At 34.6% G+C, this 13,491-nt stretch overlaps 2 protein-coding genes across 4 annotated transcripts in view; both read left to right on the plus strand.

Moving 5' to 3' along the window:
- LOC125824494 (preprotein translocase subunit SCY1, chloroplastic) overlaps window positions 1-13,491 on the plus strand; it is a 390,387-nt gene that overhangs the window by 206,556 nt on the left and 170,340 nt on the right. The gene's annotated exons all lie outside the window — the stretch shown is intronic.
- The window catches only part of LOC125824507 (xylose isomerase), a 470,700-nt gene that overhangs the window by 140,038 nt on the left and 317,171 nt on the right, over window positions 1-13,491 (plus strand). The window lies entirely within an intron of this gene.

A 13,491-nucleotide genomic window follows, 5' to 3' on the forward strand; every position in this document is an offset into this window, starting at 1 on the left:
GTATTCAAATCAATTTTCTGACGAACTAATTTTATTTATACGCTATATTGAGTTGTCATTATAAAATTTGTATCGATCACTAATTTTATTTAGTGACATATTATATATATGAAAAAATTATTAGCTATGAATGATTTTGCAACAGAACAACAATGAAATTTATAGTTAATTTCTTTTATTCTTATCATAATAATAATTTTAGAAATTCAAGGCATCCAATATTAAAAAATTTAAAATTAATTTCTATTAAATTTAAATTTTAAATCGATCCCTTTATCTAGAATTTTATTTTTAAATATATACAAACCAGACCACATGATTTGGTAGGATTGTACCACAAGATCATCTCTTTCTTAAGCAATATTTACACACTTTAATTTTTTATTATTGAGAAAAGTAGGTCAAGTACTTTAATTAATAAATAAAAAAATAGAGTACATTGAACAACATACATGATAACGAATTTGATGAAGTAATGAATGAGACAACACGAAAAAAGAAATATTGCAATTTGCAATAGTAAAACAAAACAATTATTAAGCACATTCTATTTTTATTTCACGATTACTTAGTAGATCTGAATAAATTTGAATGATTAAGATGACATCTAACACTACCTCATCTATTTTCACCGCTAACTATTATCGTATCGCCCTTATCATTCATCATCAACTACACCTTAATAATTATTTTTCAATATTATTAAATATTATCATCCTCAGGATTATCATCAATTACTGCATTTATTTATTTACACCACTAATGTAATTTATAATCATTATCACAACAAAATTATTTACAATCATTATTACAATAATCACTAATCATAACTGATAATAATTTATTTATATTGTTAATTACTATTATCGAACACTATTGTTATTAACTGTTACTATTATTCACAATAAATATCAATTACTATTATTCACTATTTCTTTGAGAAATATTTAATAATTTTTTTAAAATAAATTCTATTAAATGCGAATTCAAATTAATTGAGTCCAATACGAAATTATTAGTAGTAAAAAGAAGAAATTTCTGGAAATCATTATAGAAACACTAATGAGGATGAAGTAGACTCCACTGTATAGTAAGTCAAAACTAATAATAAAAGGAACAAGATTATGTAAAGCTAAAATCTGAAATAAGTTATCCTAATTTTTATAAAAATTATAATTTTGATCATATTGATTGGGAAATTGCTTGACCCACCATCCTTTTTGTATATTAATATTAAAAAATAATTTATTTCCATAGTTGTGGCTTATTGAAGTCAAACTATATTGTCAAACTATGTCCATATTACAGAATAGATAGATTTGAAAATTATTTATTTAAAAAAACATTTACAAATGATATTCTTGTGATGTTTTTTTTTATTAGAGGTTATGATGGAAATTGAATATCCAATAACAAATCTTAAAATAATAGAAAAAAGTAAACTATAGCACACTGGACCAGTGTTCAGGAAAGCGAGCGCTTTATCGCTTTAAGTGGTGAAGCGAAGCGAAGCGAGGGTTCAACGCTTCAGCTGGCTGAAGCGAGGCATGTGAAAAGAAGTGATCGCTTCTGGGCTTGAAGCGTGATACGACCAGAAGCGGTGAAGCGAGAAAAGCAACACTTTTATTTTTTCTGGTCAATTTTAAAGAATAAGAAGAGGCATGAGTTACCTAGTTCTTCTTACTACTGCAACTAGCCTAGGATTTTTCTTCTTTTTTCTACTTTGTTCGTTATTCTGTTTTCCTTTGCCCTGTTTAGCTTTGATTATTTAAATTATATATTGCTGAATTTTTTTTCCTCACAATGATTATAACATACATCGCCTAAATTGTTTTGTTTCTTAACAATGACTAAAATGTTGTTGAATTTTTTCCATAAAAATATAATGTTGATTAGTTTTCTTAAATCTTATCCGCGATTAAAAATAAGTCCAATAGGACATCAATTGTATGTCTGTTTTGTGATAAGACAACTAAAGGGAAACTTTTTTCTAGTTTTTTAATTAGGATAAGGCATAAGTACCCCCCTAGACTATGACCGAAATCCCAGAGACATACCTTAACTAAACTAAAGTCCTATTACCCCCCATAACTTCTTCTTTTTTGTAATTTTGTATATCTTTTGTCTTACATGGCACACTCCGTGACTCCACGCAATTGAGGCGCATGGGAGATATTTGGATGTCACGTAAGCCAAAAAGGTGCACAAAATTACAAAAAAAATAAGTTCAAGGGTAATAGGACCTTAGTTTAGTTAAGGTGTGTCTCTGAGATTTCGGTCATAGTCTAGGGGGTACTTGTACCTTTTCCCTTTTTAATATGAATTTTTGCTTATATATTTTGTCTATTTATTTTGGTTTTTTTTCTTTTAAATTGTGTTTCACTTCAATGAAACAAGCGCTCCCCTAAACATTGCACTGGACCAACTCACACTATTAATAAGGTCATAACAGACTTTCATGAAAAATTTCGGCAAAAAACAAGCAGGAATCCAGAATCACCAAAAATTCATGGACTATAGCACACAAAAATCGGTAAAATCTGGTTTTTCCTGTTTTGGGGATCTTTTGAACTTGAAAATGCGCATGTTTGCCCCTCGGGACCAACTCACGCCATTAATACGGTCTTAACGGACGTCCATAAAATATTTTAGCCAAAAACAAGCCGGAATCTCAAATCACCAAAAATTCATGGACTATAGCACACTAAAATCAGTAAAATCTAGTTTTTCCTGCTTTGGGCTCGTTTGAAATTGAAAATGTGTCCGTTTTCGCCTCGGGACCAACTCACGCCATTAATAAAGTCTTAACGGACTACCATGAAAAATTTTGGTAAAAAATAAGCCAAAATCCTAAATCACCAAAAACCATGGACTATAGCACACAAAAATGAGTAATATCTGGTTTTTCCTGCTTTGGGATTGTTTGAGCTTGAAAATGAGTCAATTTTTCCCTCGGGATCAACTTACACCATTAATAAGGTCTTAACGGACATCTATGGAAAATTTCGGCCAAAAACAAGATGGAATCCTAAATCACCAAAAATTCATAGACTAGCACATGAAAATTGGTAAAATCTGAATTTTCCTGCTTTGAGGCTCGTTTGAACATGAAAATGCGCTCGTTTACCGCTCGGGACCAACTCACGCCATTAATAAGTTCTTAACGGACTTCCATGGAAAATTTCAGCCAAAAATAAGGTGGAATCCCAAATAACCAAAAATTCATGGACTATAGCACACAAAAATTAGTAAAATATGGTTTTTCTTACTTAAGGGCTTGTTTGAATTTGAAAATGTGTCTATTTGCCCCTCGGAACCAACTCACGCCATTAATAAGGTCTTAACAGACTTCCATGCAAAATTTTGGCAAAAATAAGTCGGAATCCCGAATCACCAAAAATCTATGGACTATAGCACACGAAAAATAGTAAAATCTAATTTTTCCTACTTTGGGGTTCGTTTGAACATGAAAATTTCCCCGTTTTCCCATTGGGACCAACTCACTCCATTAATAAGATCATAACGGACGTCCATGAAAAATTTCGACCAAAAATAAGCTGGAATCTGAATCACCAAAAATCCATAGACTATAGCACACGAAAATGAGTAAAATCTATTTTTTCCTGCTCTAGGGCTCATTTGAATTTGAAAATGCGCCTGCTTGCCCTTGGGCACCAACTCACGCCATTCATAAGGTCATAACGGACGTCCATGAAATTTTTGGAAAAAAACAACTGGAATCTCGAATCACCAAAAATCCATGGACTATAACACACGAAAAATGGTAAAATCTGATTTTCCTTCTTTGGAGCTTGTTTGAACTTGAAAATACATCTGTATGCCCATCGGGACCAACTCACGCCATTAATAACGTCTTAATAAACGTCCATGAAAATTTTCAGCCAAAAACAACCCGGAATCCCGAATCACTAAAAATACATAGACTATAACACACAAAAATAGGTAAAATCTGTTTTTTCCTGCTTTGAGACTCGTTTGAACATGAAAATGCACTAGTTTACCGCTCAAGACCAACTCATGCCATTAATAAGGTCTTAACGAACTTCCATGAAGATTTTCAGCCAAAAACATGTCAAAATCCTGAATCACCAAAAATCAATAGATTATAGCACACGAAGATTGGTAAAATCTATTTTTTAAGCTTTGGGGCTCATTTGAACTTGAAAATGCGCCCGTTTGCCCCTCGAGACCAACTCACACCATTAATAAGGTCTTAACGACGTCCATGAAAAAATTTCGATCGAAAATAAGTCGAAATCCCGAATCACAAAAAATCCATAGATATAGCAAAGGAAAATCGACGAAATCTAGGTTTTCTTGCTTTGGGGCTCGTTTGAACTTGAAAATGCATTCGTTTGCCCATTGGGACCAACTCATGCCATTAATAAGGTCTTAACATACTTTCATAAAAAATTTCGGTCAAAAACAAGTCAGAATCCTAAATCACCAAAAATCCATCAACTATAACACATGAAAATCAGTATAATCATATTTGTCCTGCTTAGGGGCTCGTTTGTACTTGAAAATGCGCTTGTTTCACCGTCTGGACCAACTCACGCCGTTAATGAGGTCTTAACGGACTTTCATGAAGAACTTCGACCAAAAATAATCTAGAATCCCTAATAACAAAAAAATCATGGACTATAGTAGACGAAAATCGGTAAAACCTGGTTTTTCCTACTTTTGGACTCGTTTGAACTTGAAAATGCACATGTTTGCCCCTTGGGACCAACTTACGCCATTAATAAGGTCTTAACGGAAGTCCATTAAAAATTTCAGCTAAAAACAAGCCTGAATCTTGAATCACCAAAAATTTATGAACTATAGCTTACCAAAATAGATAAATTTTGGTTTTTTCTACTTTTAAGGCTCGTTTTAATACGAAAATGCACATGTTTTCCCTTTGGGATCAACTCATGCCATTATTAAAGTTTTAATGGTTGTCCATGAAAAATTTCGGCCAAAAATAAGCCGGAATTCTGAATCACAAAATATCCATGGACTATACCATACGAAAATTAAAAAAATATGGTTTTTCCTACTTTGAAGCTCGTTTGAACTTGAAAATGTGTAAAATTGTCCCTCGGGACCAACTCACGCCATTAATAAGGTCTTAACAGTCGTTTATGAAAAATTTCGTCCAAAAACAAGTTGAAATCCTCAATCACAAAAAAATCATGGACTATAGCACATGAAAATCGATAAAATATAGTTTTTCCTGCTTTGGGATCGTTTGAACTTGAAAATGCGCCCATTTTTTCCTCGTGACCAACACATGCCAATAATAAGGTCTTAACGGTCGTCAATGAAAATTTTTGATAAAAAACAAGCCAGAATCCTGAATCACTAAAAATCCATGGACTATAAGCACACGAAAATCGGTAAAATCTGGTTTTTCCTACTTTGAAACTTGTTTGAACTTGAAAATGAGCCCGTTTGTCCCTAAGGACCAACTCATGCCATTAATAATGTGTTAACGGGCATCCATGAAAAAATTCAGTAAAAACAAGCTGGAATCTTGAATCACAAAAAATCCATGGACTATAGCACACGAAAATCGGTAAAATCTGGTTTTTCCTGCTTTGGAGCTCGTTTAAACTTGAAAATGCGCCTGTTTACCCCTCGGGACTAACTCTCGCCATTAATAAGGTCTTAATGGATGTCCATGAAAAATTTAAGCCAAAAAATAAGCTAGAATACTGAATCACCAAAAATTCATGGACTATAGCACACGAAAATGGGTATAATATGATTTTTCCTACTTTGGGCTTGTTTGAACTTGAAAATACGCTTGTTTGTCCAGCGGGACCAACTTATATCATTAATACGGTCTTAACAGACGTCTATGTAAAATTTTGGCAAAAAATAAGGCGGAATCCCGAATCACAAAAAATCCAACGATTAGCACAAGAAAATCGATAAAATCTGGTTTTTCCTGCTTTGGGGCTGGTTTGTTCTTGAAAATGCATTTATTTCCCCCTCGGGACCATCTCATGCCATTAATAAGGTTTTAACATACTTCCATGAAAACTTTAGGTCGAAAACAAGTCAGAATCCCGGATCACCAAAAATCAATGGTCTATAGCACACGAAAATTGGTAAAACATGGTTTTTTTTGGCTTTGGGGTTTGTTTGAACTTAAAAATACGTCTGTTTGGCACTCGGGACCAATTCTCGCCATTAATACGGTCTTAACGGACGTCGATGAAATTTTGACCAAAATAAGCCGAAATACTGAATCACTAAAAATCTATGGACTATAGCAAAGTAAATCGGTAAAATTTGGTTTTTCCTGCTTTGGAACTCGTTTGAACTTGAAAATGTGCTTATTTTTCCATCTGGACCAACTCACGCCATTAATAAGATCTTAACAGACTTCCATGAAAAATTTCGGCCAAAGACAAGCTGGAATCTCGAATCACCAAAAATTCATGTATTATAACACACAAAAATTGGTAAAATCTTGTTTTTCCTGCTTTAGGCCTCGTTTGAATTTTAAAATGCGCATGTTTACCGCTAGGGACCAACTCACACCATTAAAAAAGTCTTAACGGACTTCTATGAAAAATTTCGACAAAAAATAAGCCGAAATCCCGAATCACCAAAAATCCATTGACTATAGTACATAAAAAATCAGTAAAATACGGTTTTCTTGCTTTGGTGCTTGTTTGAACTTGAAAATGCGTTCGTTTGTCGCTCGAGACCAACTCACGCCATTAATAAGGTCTTTACGGACGTCCATGAAAAAGTTCGGTAAAAAACAAGTTAGAATCCTGAATTATAAAAAATTCATGGACTATAGCACACGAAAATCAGTAAAAACTGGTTTTTCCTTCTTTGGAGTTCGTTTGAACTTGAAAATGCGTTTGTTTGCTCCTCGGGATCAACTCACGCCATTAATAAGGTCTTAACGAACGTCCATAAAAATTAGGGCAAAAAACAATCTAGAATCCCAAATCACCAAAAATTCATGGACTATAGTACACGAAAATCTATAAAATTTGGTTTTTCCTGCTTTGGGGATCGTTTGAACTTCAAATGTGTCTGTTTTTCCTTCGGGACCAACTCACGCCATTAATAAAGTCTTAACTGACTCCCATAAAAATATTCAGCCAAAAAAAAGTCAAAACTCCGAATCACCAAAAATTGGTAAAATCTAGTTTTTCCTACTTTAGGGCTTGTTTGATCTTGAAAATACGTATGTTTGCCCCTTAGGACCAAATCAAGCCATTAATAAGGTCTTAACTGACGTCAATGAAAAATTTCAGCAAAAAACAAGCCAGAATCCTGAATCACCAAAAAATCATGGACTATAGCAACTAAAATCGATGAAATATTTTTTTTTCCTGCTTTGGGGCTCATTTGAACTTGAAAATGCATCTGTTTGCCCCTCGAGACCAACTCATGCCATTAATAAGCTCTTAACAAACGTCCGTGAAATTTTTGGCCAAAAAGAAGTCAAAATTCCGTATCACCAAAAATCTATGGATTATACACGAAAATTGGTAAAATCTTGTTTTTCCTACATTAGGGTTTGTTTAAACTTTAAAATGCGTCTGTTTTTCCCTCGGGATAAACTCAATCCATGAATAAGCTCTTAACAGACTTCCATGAAAAATTTCGGCCAAATATAAGCTAAAATCCTAAATCACCAAAACTCCATATATTGTAGCACACAAAAAATGGTAAAATCTAGTTTTTACTGATTTGGGGATTATTTAAACTAAAAAATGTGTCTGTTTTCCACTCGAGACCAACTAACGCCATTAATAAGGTCTGAACGAACGTCCATGAAATTTTTTGGCAAAAATCAAGCCGTAATCCTAAATCATCAAAAATCAATGAACTTATAGCACATGAAAATTGGTGAAATCTGGTTTTTCCTGCTTTGGAGATCATTTTAACTTGAAAATGCTCCCGTTTGCTCCTAGGGCCCAACTCACGCCATTAATAAGATCTTAACGAACTTTCATGAAAAATTTCGGCAAAAAAAAAACCAAAATCCTGAATCACAAAAAATTCATGGACTATAGCTCACGAAAATTGGTAAAATCTAGTTTTTCCTGCTTTGGGGCTCATTTGAACTTGAAAATGCACCTATTTACCCCTCGGGACCAACTCATGCCATTAATAAGGTCTTAACGGACTTCCGTGAAAAAATTCTGTAAAAAATATGTCGGAATCATGAATCACCAAAAATCCATGGACTATAGCACACGAAGATCGATAAAATCTGGTTTTTCTTGCTTTGGGCTCGTTTGAACGTGAAAATGCACCCGTTTACCCCCTGGAACCAACTCACGTCATTAATAAGGTGTTAACGGACGTCCATTAAAAAATTTCGATCAAAGCAAGTCGGAATCCTAAATTTTTAAAAATACATGGATATAGCACAAGAAAATAAGTGAAATATGGGTTTTCCTACTTTGGGACTCATTTGAACTTGAAAATGCACTTGTTTGCCTATCGGGACCAACTCACGCCATAAATAAGGTCTTAACAGACTTCCATTATATATTTCAGCCAAAAACAAGCTAGAATCCTGAATCACCAAAAATCTATGCACTATAGCATATGAAAAATAGTAAAATCATATTTGTCCTGCTTTGGGGCTTGTTTGTACATGAAAATGCGCCTGCTTACCCCTTGGGACCAACTCACGCCATTAATGAGGTCTTAACGGACTTTCATGAAGAATTTTGACCAAAAATAATCTGGAATCCCGAATAACCAAAAAATCATGGACTATAGCACACGAAAATCGGTAAAATCTGGTATTTCCTATTTTGGGGATCGTTTGAACTTAAAAATGCATATGTTTGCCCCTCGGGACAAACTTACGTTATTAATAAGGTCTTAACGGACATCCATGAAAATTTTTGGCAAAAAACAAGCTTAAATCCTGAATCACAAAAAATTTATGGACTATATATAGCACACAAAAATTGGGACCAACTCCCGTAATTAATAAGGTCTTAACGGACCAACTCCCAGAATCCCGAATTACCAAAAATTTATGGTCTATAGCACATGAAATTGGTAAAATTTGATTTTACCTGCTTTGGGCTCGTTTGACCTAGCAAATGTGCATTGTTTCCCCTCGGGTCCAACTCATGCCATAAATAAGGTCTTAACGGATTTTCATTAAAAATTTTGACCAAAAAATAACCCAAAATATTGAATCACCAAAACTCCAGACTATAGCACATGAAAATCGGGGGTCGTTTGAACTTGAAAATGCGTTTGTTTTCCCCTCGGGACTAACTCACTCCATTAATAAGGTCTTAATAGACTTCCATGAAAACCTTCGGCCAAAAACAAGCCGAAATCTTGAATTTTAAAAATTCGTGGACTATAACACACGAAAATCAGTAAAGTTTGATTTTCTTGCTTTTCGACTCGTTTGAACTTGAAAATGCGCACGTTTTCCCCTCGAGACTAACTCACTCTATTAATAAGGTTTTAATAGACTTCCATTAAAAAATTCGGCCAAAAAAAGCCAAAATCTTGAATAAAAAAAATCTATGGACAATAGCACACAAAAAATCAGTAAAATCTGGTGTTTCCGACTTTGGGGCTCGTTGAAATCTAAAATGTCCTAGTTTGCCCTTCGAGACCAACTCACGCCATTAGTAAATTTTTAACGGACGTCCATGAAAATTTTTAGCCAAAAATAAGTCAAAATCGCAAGTCACCAAAAATCAATGGACTATATCACACGAAAATCAATAAAACCTATTTTTTCCTACTTTGGGGCTTGCTTGAAAATGCGCTTGTTTGCCCCTTGGGACTAACTCACGCCATTAATAAGGTCTTAACGGATGTCCATGGAAAATTTCAGCCAAAAACAAGTTGGAATCCTGAATCACCAAAAATCCATGGACTATAGCACACAAAACCAATAAAAACATGGGTTTTTCTGCTTTGGGACTCGTTTGAACTTGAAAATTCACCGATTTTTTCCCCTCGAGACCAACTCATTCATTTAATAAGGGCTTAATGGACGTTTATGAAAAATTTCAGTAAAAAACAAGCCAGAATCTTGAATCACCAAAATTTCATGGACTATTGCACTCGAAAATTAGAAAAAATTGGATTTTCCTACTTTGGGGATCGTTTGAGCTTGAAAATGCACGGGTTCCCCCTTTGGGACCAAATCACGCCATTAATAAGGTCTTAACGGACTTCCATGAAAAATTTAAGCCAAAAACAAGTCAGAATTCTGAATCACCAAAAATCCATGGATTATAATACACGAAAATCAGTAAAATCTGGTTTTTCCTGCTTTGGGGCTCGAATGAACTTGAAAATATGTCTGTTTGCCTATCCGAACAAACTCACACCATTGATAAGGTTTTAACGGGAGTACATGAAAAATTATGACAAAAAACAAGACAAGATCCTGAATCACGAAAAATCCATGGACTGTAACACACTAAAATTGGTAAAATCTGTTTTTTCCTGCTTTGGGGCTCGTTTGAACTTGAAAATGTGTTTGTTTATCCCTTGGACCAACTCACGCCATTAATAAGGTCTTAACGAACGTACATGAAAATTTTCGTCCAAAAACAAGCCGAAATCCTGAATTACCAAAATTCCATGGACTAATAGTACACAAGGATTAATAAAATTTGTTTTTTCCTACTTTGGGGATCGTTTGAACTTGAAAACACGCACATTTGACCCTCACAACATATTTACACCACTAAAAGTCTTAACGAACTTCTATGAAAAATTTTGGCAAAAAACAAGCCGGAATCCCAAATCACAAAAAGTCCATGGACTATATATAGCACACGAAAATCGGTAAAATCTAGTTTTTTCTACTTTGGGGATCGTTTGAACTTGAAAATGCACCTGTTTGCTTCTCTGGACCAACTCACACAATTAATAAGGTCTTTATGACCGTCCATGGAAAATTTCGGCCAAAAGCAAGCCAAAATCCTGAATCATCAAAAATTCATGGATTATAGCACACGAAAATTGATAAAATCTAGTTTTCCTTGCTTTGGAATCGTTTGAACTTGAAAATGCGCCCGTTAACCCATCGGAACAAACTCACACCATTAATAATGTCTAAATGAATGTCCATGAAAAATTTCGTCCAAAAACAAGTTGTAATCCCAAATAAGCAAAAATTCATGGACTTAGCACAAAAAATTTGGTAAAATCTGGTTTTTCTTGCTTTGGGCTTGTTTGAACTTGAAAATGCGTTTGTTTGCCCTTGTGACCAACTTACGCTATTAATAAGATCTTACTAGACTTCCATGAAAAATTTCAGTAAAAAACAAGTCGAAATTCTGAATCACCAAAAATCCATAGACTAGAGCACACGAAAATCAATAAAATATAATTTTCCTTCTTTGGGGATCGTTTGAACTTGAAAATGCGCATGTTTGCCCCTATGGACCAACTCACGCCATTAATAAGGTCTGAATAGACGTCCATGAAAATTTTTGGCAAAAAACAAGTTGAAATCATGAATCACATAAATCCATGGACATAACACACGAAAATCGATAAAATTTGGTTTTTCCTACTTTGGGGATTGTTTAAACTTGAAAATGCGCCCGTTTACCCCTCGGGACAAACTCACGCCATTAATAAGGTCTTGACGTCCATGAAAATTTTGGCAAAAAATAAGCCGAAATCCTAAATCACCAAAATCCATGGACCATAGCTCACGAAAATTGATAAAATCTAGTTTTTCCTGCTTTGGGGTTTGTTTGAACTTGAAAATGTGTTTGTTTGCCCCTCGATACCAACTCACGCCATTAATTAGGTCTTAACGGAGTTCCATGAAAAATTTCAACCAAAAACAAGTCGAAATCGTGAATCACCAAAAATCCATGGACTATAGCACACGAAAATTGGTAAAATCTGATTTTTCCTACTTTGGGGCTCGTTTGAAGGGATAAAGATCTGAAAAATACCTCAACTTTGGTCGAATTTGCTGTTGCGATACTAAACTTTTATGAGGACTTATTACCTCCCTAGACTATTTAATACTGTATTTTAAACATATATATTTGCCCACGTGGACATAAAAAATAATGCAAAATTATAAATAGTAATGTGTCACGTGGGCATATATATACCTTTAAAATGCAGTATTAAATAGTTCAGGGGGTAAAAAATACGGTATTAAATAGTCTAGGGAGGTAATAGGTCCTTATGAAAGTTTAGTATCTCAACAGCAAATTCGACAAAAGTTGGGGTATTTTTCAGACCCTTATCCCCTCGTTTGAACTTGAAAATGCGCCCATTTGCCCTTTGTGGACCAAATCATGCCATTAATGATGTCTTAACGGACGTCCATGAAAAAATTAAGCCAAAAACACGAATCACAAAAAATTTATCAACTATAGCACACAAAAATCGCTAAAATCTAGTTTTTCCTACTTTGGGCTCGTTTGAACTTGAGAATGCGTTCGTTTGCCGCTCAGGACCAACTCACGCCGTTAATAAGGTCTTAACGGACTTCCATGAATTTTTTTGACCAAAAACAAGTTGGAATCCCGAAATCACCAAAAATTCATGGTTTATAGCACACGAAAATCAGTAAAGTCTGGTTTTTCCTACTTTGGGGCTCGTTTGAACTTGAAAATGCGCTCGTTTGTCCCTCGGGACCAACTCACGCCAATAATAAGGTCTTAACGGACGTCGATGAAAAATTTCGGTAAAAAACAAGCCGGAATCCCGAATCACCAAAAATCCATGGACTATAGCACATGAAAATTGGTAAAATATGGTTTTTCCTGCTTTGAGGCTCGTTTGAACTTGAAAATGCGCTCATTTTCCCTCGGGTCCAATTCACGCCATTAATAAGGTCTTAATGGATGTCCATGAAAATTTTTGGCCAAAAACAAGCCGGAATCCTGAATCACCAAAAATCCATGGTCTATAGCACATGAATATCGGTAAAATCTTATTTTTCTGCTTTGGGGCTTGTTTGAACTGTAAAATGCGCATGTTTGCCTCTCTGGACCAACTCATGCCATTAATAAGGTCTTAACGGACGTCCATGAAAAAATCTGCAAAAAACAAGGTGGAATCTCAAATCATAAAAAATCCATGGACTATATATCACACAAAAATTGGTAAAATCTGGTTTTTTTCTTCTTTGGGGCTCGTTTGAACTTGAAAATGCGTTTGTTTTCCCCTCGGGACCAACTCACGCCATTAATAAGGTCTTAATGGGCTTTCATGAAAAATCCTGGCAAAAAACAAGCCAAAATCCTGAATCACCATAAATCCATGGACTATATAACACACGAAAATAGGGAAAATATGGTTTTTCTTGCTTTTGGGCTTGTTTGAACTTGAAAATGTGTATGTTTGCCCCTTAATAAGGTCTTAACGGACTTTCCTGAAAAAATTCGACTCTAAGGCGCCAAATACATGGGCAAATACACATGGAAAAAAAAAGTCGCATAATTCCTAATAGTTAGCTCGTAAATGCAAAAATAT

This window comes from Solanum verrucosum, unplaced genomic scaffold (genome assembly GCF_900185275.1).
Source record: "Solanum verrucosum unplaced genomic scaffold, falcon-dt-bn FXZP01000022.1, whole genome shotgun sequence".
Taxonomy (NCBI): domain Eukaryota; kingdom Viridiplantae; phylum Streptophyta; class Magnoliopsida; order Solanales; family Solanaceae; genus Solanum; species Solanum verrucosum.